Source organism: Diceros bicornis, chromosome 34 (genome assembly GCF_020826845.1).
Source record: "Diceros bicornis minor isolate mBicDic1 chromosome 34, mDicBic1.mat.cur, whole genome shotgun sequence".
Taxonomy (NCBI): domain Eukaryota; kingdom Metazoa; phylum Chordata; class Mammalia; order Perissodactyla; family Rhinocerotidae; genus Diceros; species Diceros bicornis.
In genome coordinates, this window is record NC_080773.1 from 30,021,263 (window position 1) to 30,030,469 (window position 9,207).

The 9,207-nt window shown below is 37.7% G+C and overlaps 1 pseudogene; it reads right to left on the reverse strand.

Moving 5' to 3' along the window:
- Positions 1-6,196: 6,196 nt before the first annotated feature.
- Positions 6,197-7,092, reverse strand: LOC131397689 (vomeronasal type-1 receptor 3-like; annotated as a pseudogene).
- Positions 7,093-9,207: the final 2,115 nt, after the last annotated feature.

Genomic DNA, 9,207 nt, shown 5'->3' on the forward strand with positions numbered 1-9,207 from the left:
AAATACATGCTAAAGCACAAACCTATATCATGTTATGGTACATTATTCACAACAAACTTTTACTTAAGATAAATAAATGGCAATTCAGAATCACAAAACAAAATAGCACTGGGAAAATCAGGAAGAATTTAATAAAACACCACTGGAATAAAAAATTTATTGTTCTGAATACCTGTTACAAAACTGTATATATTCACACAAAATAGACCTTTTGCAACACTAACAATTAATGCATATAATAGATGCTGAAAGTATATCATCTGTGAATCATAAAACAATAAATAAGTATTTTAATAACCTAAGATAAACCCAGCAGGTAAATAAGTAACCACAACTATAGAAAATTATATTCCTTGGAATTCTAAAGAATTCTCCATTAAGAATAAAAGGGCTTATATTCCAGAAGGCGCACGCAATATAAGAATTAGAAAACATGCTGTGACTCACTGACTTTTGGCATATTAGATTCAGCTAAATACCTACTGTTATAGAGATTAAGAATTAGGGATGAGAGATGTGACCAGCAATGGCAGCATAGGGAACTCTAAATGTCTGTCCTCTACAGAAACTGAAACGATCTGACAATAACTATCAAAATCAACTTTACTGTGACTCTAGAAACGATTCATCTGTTTATAGCAACTAGTCAATTGGTAATCAAGTAAAAGGCAGATGAATGTTGGTAGGAAAGCCTATAGGCATGTTAACTTACCCTGATCATATCTCCTACTCCCCAGCCAGAGTGTGGTCTTGAAAATTGTAGCCTGTGTTCACAGTGTGTTCCTAGTACTGGATAGGACAGAACAGATCTTATCCTCAACAGAATTATAGTTTTATGTTTTTACCTGCTTGATGGCTCTGAAGAACTGAATCAAAGGACTTGCCTTTATTTCACCTAGTTCAAAATTCTCAAAATGTTTGTTGAAAACATTTAAAAGCAAATCAATTAGCCACCAGCACCTGGGGCAATGGATAACACTTCCAGCAACAATGAACAAACTGAAAAGCCTGGAAAGAGAAAATGGAAGTGAGATGCTTTAGGGCATAGGGACTTTGAAGAGTTCTCACATATTCTTGGGAATCTAGAAGGTCGCACACATGCCCAGGGCTGGCTGCATGCTAAGAAAAGACCTGAGATGTCCTTAAGCCCTCACCTCCAGCTGACTTCTGCTCTGTGCAAGCAGGAAGTGAAAGCTAAGGCAGAGCTGTGAACTGCCCAGCTCAGTGCTGAAGGTGTGCCACACACACACAGAGCCTATCTGCAAAAACTGAGAGATTTGTTTTTTGGTTCAGCATCCTTTCAAGATAAAAATACTCAATAAATTAGATATAGAAGAAATGTACCTCAACACAATAAAAAGTCACATACAAAAAGCCCACAGCTAACATCACACTCAATGGTGAAACACTGAAAGCTTTCTCTCTAAGATCAAGAAATTGACAAGGATGCCCACTTGTGCCACTTATATTCAGCATAGAACTGGAAGTCCTAGCCAGAGCAATTAGGCAAGAAAAAGAAATAAAGGGATCCAAATTAGAAAAGACGAGGTAAAACTGTCTGTGTGCAGATGACATGGTTATATAGAAAACCCTCAAGACGCCACCAAAAACTTATTAGAACTAATAAACAAATTCATTAAAGTTGAAGGATACAAAATCAACATATAGAAATCAGTTGCATTTCTATCCTCTAACAATGAACAATACAGAAAAGAAATTAAGAAAATCTCATTTACAAGAGCATCAAAAAGAATGAAATACTTAGGAATAAACTTAACCAACGAAGTGAAAGATTTGTACACTGAAAACCAGAAGTGATGAAAGAAATTAAAGAAGACAAATAAATGGAAACACATCCTGTGTTCATGTATTGGATTAATATTGTGAAAATGTCCCAATATCCAAAGCGATCTACGATTCAACACTATTCCCTTAAAGATTCGAATGGCATTTTTTATAAAAGTAGAAAAATAAGTCCTAAAATTAATAAGGAATAGAAGACCCAGAAAAGCCAAAGTGATCTTGATTAAGAAGAACAAAGCTTGATGCATTATGCTTCCTGATTTCAAAATATATTACAAAGTTGTTATAGTAACCAAAATGGTATGATATGGCATACAGACAGGTATAGACCAATGGAACAGAATAGAGAGCCCAGTAATAAATCCAAACGTCTGTGGTCAACTGATCTTCAACAAGGCACTGAGAATACACAATGGGTAAAGGATAGTCTCTTCAACAAATGGTGTTGGGGAAAATTGGATATCCACACATAAAAGGATGAAACTGGACCCCTATGTTACACCATACACCAAAATCAACTCAAAATAGATTAAAGATGCCAACTTAAGGCCTGAAACTCTAAAACTCCTAGAAGAAAACAGGGGAAACCTTCATAATATTGGTCTGGGCCATTAGTATTTAAGTAAACACTATACTGTGTCTTAAAGTATGGGTCCTGAAAAATCAGCATAAGACGAAATAGTGTACGGCAGAAATTAAATGTTGCTAATGTGAAATCACAAACTAATCTGTTTATTTACACAAGACTTAAAAGTACTAGCATAAGGCAAGATTTGTCAAATATATTAAAATATAGGACACATAGACAAGATAGAATGTCTAAGATGATAACTTGAAGATGGAAAACAGTCTCACCAAATCAACTTCCTACACCTAGAATTAGAAAAAGTATGTCAATTGCAGCAACTGCCACCCAGAGACACAATTTCTGCACAGGATTAAACGGTTAATGTAGTTTCATCCTACCTTTATTATGAGCATAGAGGTGTTGTAGGTGCATCTCTAATAATCCTGAAAATGTAGTCTATAGTTCCTGGAAGGTCGGTTGAACAGCAGTTTGATCTCAGAACTGCAGTCCTTAAACACTTAAAAAATAGGTTTCTTGGGGCCAGCCCGGTGGTATAGTGGTTAAGTTCACATGCTCTGCTTCAGCGGCCCGGGTTTCGTGGGTTCGGATCCTGGGCACAGACCCACACACCGCCTGTCAGGCCATGCTGTGGAGGTGTCCCATATAAAGTAGAGGAAGATGGGCATGGATGTTAGCTCAAAGCCAATCTTCCTCATCAAAAAGAGGAGGATTGGCAATGATGTTAGTTCAGGGCTAATCTTCCTCACACACACACACACACACACACACACACACACACACACACTAAATAGGTTTCATTATCACTGGGATTAAACACCCACACTCCTTATCATTGTGGATTACTTGCAATTACATTAGGAGCCATCCAGAACTGGTGTAAGGTATGGAATCCTCATCTCTCTTTTCTAGCTCAACTCAAGTCTCAGAAATTATTCCTTCTCCCTCTGTGTCTTTGGCACTGAACTAGGTTCAAACACAAAAGACTCACATTTCCAATACGATCACTTACCCAGGCTCTTGTTACCTCTCCTTCCTTGCAGACTCTGTCTCTTAGACTGAAATAAATAATATTCAGCTGACTCCTTTTAGCTGCCAGGACAGGATAGTATGAGATCCATGCAGCCAGTATTACGTGGGGGCAAGGCAATTAGACCACTAGATATGGGGATTAAATCTGTGACTTCCTCTCCCCTCAGAACTGTAATCATTCTTAGATCTGTGGCTATAGTGAGAGGACAGGTTGGGGGAACTGAGAATATTTATACAAAACTTTTTTTCCCAGTTTCTAATTACCAAATAACAAACATAAGTCTGTAGTTATCATTTCCAGGGAGTCTACTGCAGTGTTCAGGAAAAACTCTTTTCCTTGATCCCTGGAGGCAAACAGGGACTCATATGGAGGCAGCAGGAAACACTGAGGTCTGATACCTGAGAGACTGGAAGTGAAGCTTATGGGTGTCGCTGGATTGTCTGCTCCCCTCAGAAATTTTTCTATTCAAAATGAGTTCTTTCATAATCTTCAGACTACTGAGCTGCACCATCATTTAACTGATGAGCAGAGAAATTTAGCTAAAATATATGAGAAGATTTTTTAAAAGAATAGAGTTAAAAGAAAATCACGATGACACTAACTCACATTAGAAACCACTGGAGTTTTTTGCAGAACTCAGGGCCAATGAGCTTGAAAGTATAGATGATATGGAAAATTTCCGACAAAACATAATTTATGAATATCGACCTTTCCTCTCACCTGTAGTGAGGATAGGAAGTCTAAATAGAAAAACATCCCTCAAAAGTAGAAGTGTAAAATTGCCTCTCACTAGTAAAAACATCAGGATCAGATGGTTAACAGGCAGCTTCTACAATTCCTGTAACTGTCAGATGAGCCAAATTTCTTCCCTCAATTCAAGAATACTGAGTTGTTACCACAATCCCCAACACATTTTTTTCCTGAGTATTTACATAATGAGCCTTGCTTGCTTTTGGAATTAAGAAACATAAAATATGGGTTCAATTTAATCTTTCAGGATTTCCAATAAACAAATACAATATTTGATACAGGTCAACTAGCCACTGCTCCCAATTTCAAAATCAGGAGCTAGGTAGAGCCTTAATGGTAAGGAACCATTATTTACAACCCATATTTACAATTTACACTCAGATGCAAACACACATGCACACCCACACACTCAAGTATACAGTCACGTACACTCATGTTGAAATACATGCTCATATTAACTTACTGTAACCAACACACACAGCCCACTCACATTCATGAAGTCACCCTCATACCATCAGCATGTCATGTCCCTCTCAATCACGTGTTCAACAGGTGGAAGAATAGAGGTATCTCCAGACCTGTTTGCCTGAAAATGGGGTAATATTTTACCCTTTTGACTTTTCTTCCTTCCCTGCAACACTCTACAAACATGCAACGTTCAACCTCCCTCTCTCCCATCTATATTTATCTACCACGGCACACACTCAGGAAGGCAAGACCCCTTATCTGTATCCTCCTGTGTCCTCCAATATCCAATATATCATGTAAATTATTCCTTGGCTTCAATAGGACTAACTCACAAAATACATGTAAGATTCCATTCACAGAGTCCTGCTCACAGTGCAGCATGACTAACACATGTGTGAGCACATAGCAGGTGCTCAAAAAGAATTACTTTAGTGAATAAATGCACATTGTTTCCCAAATAAAGTTAGACTTTATTTGGCACTGCTTTCTGTAGTATCTTGTCATCTTCCAGAAAACAGCAAAGAATATGGTCTTTCCAGGAAGTGATGGGCGGTCTTCACTGGGAACCATAAGTGTTTGTGTTGAGATATGACTTTTGGGGGTAAATGGCTCAGAATGTTGGGCTTGTTTTCTCTAGATTAGTGCTACTGAAAGTGGGTCCAGAGGCAGTGGCATCAGCATGGGACATGGTTAAAAATGCGATTTCAGGATCCCCACCCAGATCTGCTGGATCATATCTGAGTGTGGGCCCCCAAAACAGAATCCCCAGGTCATTTATATGAACATTCAATTTGAGAATCAATGGGTAGTTAAGTGGTGCTGAATTCTGGCTTACTTCTTGGGGTACCTTGATTTTTTTTTAAAGGCAATACTTTTTTTTTTTTTTCGTAAGGAAGACCAGCCCTGATCTTTGTCCCATGCCAGGTCCATCTAGCCCTTTCTACATGAAAATGTTTTGAATAAATCTCTCTTCAAAACATTCAATTTTGAATGAGTAATGTCTCTCTAAAGATGCAACTTACAAAACTCTCTTTGCCTTTGTTGCCTCTACTCTCTGAACACGAAGTCACTCTCCAACCTAGCTCCAAGCTGTTCATTATTCTGTAGGATATTTTGTTGTCTTCAGTGCTTTGAATGACCACATCAAATGGTTCTCCTGTTCTATGGAACTTTTCCTACAATCCTATAAGTAGTTAATGTCTGGAAAATTCATTATGTCAGATTGAAATTTACATGCTTGCTGACTTCTATCTAGATGTTTCATGATACATTGTTTTAATAGTACATAGACGCTGAACTCCTTCACTACAAATATTATTAAATTCCTATTACATAAGTATTAATATGACAATTATGTAATATTTCATTTTTAATTGCATTCAATTTATTGTTTATTTTGCATCAGAAGCTCAGTCTGTCCTGTTTACCACTCTGTTGTAATAGGACTGTTTCAGAAATGTGTTTCCAATCTGAGGGGTAACTAACCATTGTGAACATACATAACATTTATATATTTATGCTTTAAATTTAAATCAGGGAATTTTTGTATAATTTAGTCAAGCAAAACAGAGCCTGGATGCTCTGGAGTCATGACTTATGAAAATATAGGGGCTTATAGTTGGAAAACAGGCAGCAATGAATGTTGCTTCACCAGCCACAGATGGTGATTATTTAAAACAGCCAAACAAATGTGAAAGATAGAGGAGAGAGTGCACAAAGATACAAAGGTGCTCACCAGGATAAGGATGCGTTGGGTGGCTCCGGCCTCAGGGAACGATCTGTGGGAGAGATTGTTTGTATGCATATATTCTACCTGCTTCTTATGCCTGTGCAAGATGTAAACCATGGAGCCACTGGACCAGATCATGAGCCCTAAACGGAAACCATCATGGAATAACATCAATGCTACGTAGAGTGAGTCTGTGATGTTCTCAGAATGTACAGTATAACAGTAGTCATAATTGTGTTTTTTTGTGGTATTTTTGTTTATCCTTTTTCCAGTTACATATGCAAGAATTGTAATATTTAATACCATGCTTAGGACCCAGCAGAAGATGTTGAGGGTGCCCAGGTACTTGGGAGCTTTCGTCTTAAGTTCTGCCCACCTGAAGTTCATGGGGCTGATTGTGATCACCTGGAAGACACTCAAGAGGCAGCTGGTGCCAATGGACACATCCCTGCCCACTCTGTGAACATAGAAGACAAGTTTACATCCAATATTACCAAGGAAATCTTTTAAGCCCAAAGCTGCCATTGTCTGGGGGACTCCTCTAGAGAGAATGACTAAGGAGTTAGCCACAATCAGGTGCTTGAGAATCAAATCTGTGGACCTCAACCTGTATCCTGTGTAATAAAGGAAGAGATAATGGTGAAGAAGACATAAATTCCCCAGAATTCCAACCATCATCCGTAATAAAAAGATCATTCCTATCACCAAATCCCAAGATGCCATTCTGTCCATTCCCAGTGATGATATTCTTCTTCTGAGCCAGAGATGCCTGCATGGGAACATGAGGCAGTGTTACATGCATCAAGTCAACTGAAATCTAGTATTCTCCACTTACATTAGTTCCCACTTAGAAATAATTATTTACTGTTTGTCTTCTATTTACGTATTTCCAAGAGGTGAATGTGTCACCTTTGAAGAGCTCTCACAAAATATAAGTCACTGCTATAAAGGCTGTACCTGTAAATCCTGGATTCTTCAAAACTTCTTGAAAGAGACAGGACTATTATTTTTCATTCAAAAAACAAGGAGTACTTAGGCAGGTAAAGTTTAACGGTTTGTCTAATTTCAAACTTGTTTTATTGGCAAAGTGAGGACCTCACCGGAATTTACTGGTGAGAAGGCAGTGCACTTAGAGACTATGCTATCCTAGCATGCCTAGTTATCTATGTTCTTCAAATACTAATATATTTTTATTATTTTTTCATGCCTTGTAATTTTGATGTATGTTTACTATTTGTGATTATTCATACCTTGTCATTGTATTTCAAACTGGTGGTATTTTGTTTTATAATTTTGTTTATAACAAAATTCCATTTATGATTTATTATGTAGTCCAAAAAAATTCTGCATTCAGACTTAGATTTCTTAGTAAAATATAGATGCACTGATTGTAGTATAATTCCATAGGGACCTGCATTATGACAAATTATATTTCAATAAAGCACAATTGGCTCTGTGTTGAGATGGCAACAGAAACACAGATTTTCTTTTACTCCAGGAACCAAATGATGCCTGTCACAGGAATCACTGAACACTGTCCTCCCATAAACTATGGGGCGTGAAATGCCAATATGTGATAAAGGGTCATAGGAGAGTAACTAAATAATATTAATTTCAAGACATAAATTAATTTGTTTATTAATATATTAGACACAAAGTATTAGCAATAAAGCAAGATTTGTGAAAGTTATTAATATATACACATAAAAATTTAAAACTCTAGGATGCAATATATGTATATTTATTAATTGAAATTTTAGAGCTTTTTATTCATATCATGTTAATATTAAATCAGAGAATATATCAGTAGATATATTTTTGCCTGAAGCTGCAATCTAAAACCAATTATTATTATGTTACCTTTTTCCCAAAACTGGAGATGAAACAGTCTCACCCAAATCAACAGATCATGGATGTTTTCGGTAGAAAACGTTTATTGTTTCCACAAAGCACTTCGTACACCCAGAGTTAGAAAACATTGCCATTCCAGCAACTGCATTCAGATACACTATTTCTGCCAGAATTAGAGAATTCCTGAAGTTTTATCTTAGTCTTTATTGCAATCATGGAGTTAATATAGGTGCACCTCTAGTAATCCTCAAAATATAGTATAGGATTCCTGTGCAGTAGGCTGAGAAGCTTCTAAATTTTATAACTTCTGTCCCTAAGCACGTTAAAAATCAGTTTTCAGGGCCAGCCCCATGGCTTAGCGGTTAAGTGCGTGCGCTCCACTGCTGGCGGCCTGGGTTCAGACCCCCGGCGCGCACCGACACACCACTTCTCTGGCCACGCTGAGGCCGCGTCCCACATACAGCAACTAGAAGGATGTGCAGCTATGACATACAACTATCTGTTGGGGCTTTGGGGGGAAAATAAATAAATAAAATTATTTAAAAAAATCAGTTTTCATTATCATTTAGATCAAACACCGATATCACGTTCAGTAAGGATTACAATAAATCACATTAGGATCCATCAGAGATTGGTCTAGGACCCCCATCTCTCTTTACTAGCACAGCTCATGTCTCAGGTATTATTCTTTCTTCCTATATGGATTTGGCATTGTACCAGTTTCAAACACAGAAGGCTCTCTTTCTCCAATATCATCACTTACCCAGACTCATTGCTTGCAGACACTGCCTCCTAGACTGAAATAGCAAATACTCATCTGATTCCTTGGAGCTGCCAGGAGAATGGACTCAGTGTTATGGCCAGGACAGTATTGTATGGGAGGAAGGGAGACAGCCAGACCACTAGATATGAGTTTGTGATTCTGTGACGTCAACTCCCCTCAGAACTGCAATTATCATTTCACATGTAGCTGCAGTGAGATCACAG